The sequence below is a fragment of the Pygoscelis adeliae genome, unplaced genomic scaffold, assembly GCF_000699105.1.
Source record: "Pygoscelis adeliae isolate BGI_AS28 unplaced genomic scaffold, ASM69910v1 Scaffold328, whole genome shotgun sequence".
In the NCBI taxonomy this organism is placed as follows: Eukaryota; Metazoa; Chordata; class Aves; order Sphenisciformes; family Spheniscidae; genus Pygoscelis; species Pygoscelis adeliae.
The window spans coordinates 84,449-85,276 of NW_008825309.1; positions in this window are offsets into that span (position 1 = coordinate 84,449).

Genomic DNA, 828 nt, shown 5'->3' on the forward strand with positions numbered 1-828 from the left:
CCTGCAGCCTTCTCAGTCGGTAGAGCATGGGAAACTGAGAAGTCCTTGGGTAGTGTAAGCATTACCTAGCAACAACTAAAACATGGGTCTGTTATCAACATTGTTCTCCTCCTAAATCCAAAACACAGCACTGTACCAGCCACTAGGAAGGAAATTAACTCTATCCCTGCCGAAACCAGGACAAGTGGATATCAGAGCCCGGTGTCTCTTGTCGAGCTGTGCAACCGCTGAGCAGGCTCCGGAGGTATCAGTGGGCTTGGATGGAGCCTGGAAAAACACTGGCCTAAGAGAGGAGCATTTGCTGAGAAGGTGATCTGAAAAAGCACCCCAATACACTGCAGGGCCAAGTCGTGCTGTTGAATCCCCAGCAGCTGGGGGCTGAATCCCTTTGTGCATCCACCGCCTGTGCCCAAGGCAGGGCTGACAGCGCCTTGTCGCAGGCGAGCAGTCACGTAAGCACCTGGGGAGACCAAGCACCCTCTGAGGAGCTTTTCAGACCCCTGCCTGGAAGCTGCCGGACAGCTGGTACGGCCCTTGATGGCTGGGGACACGGTTGAGGCCAGTCCCTCAGCTGTTGCTCCAACCAGGTAATTATGAGCAGGCCCTGTGAGGAAGCAAATCACTCCCTGCTATGAATAGCCGCTGGTTTTGAGTGCTAGTAACAGGCTCACAGGTAAAAAGTCTTTTAAGTGCTGATCTGGGCCGTTTCTCTGGCACTAGGACTGCCCGCTGCCTCGGTCCCCCGAACGGGAAAGGGATTGGTGATGCCAGGTTTTACAGACTCTCTGTAGTGTCTCCCTCTCTGCCGTCTCCCCCCTGCCTCCTTCT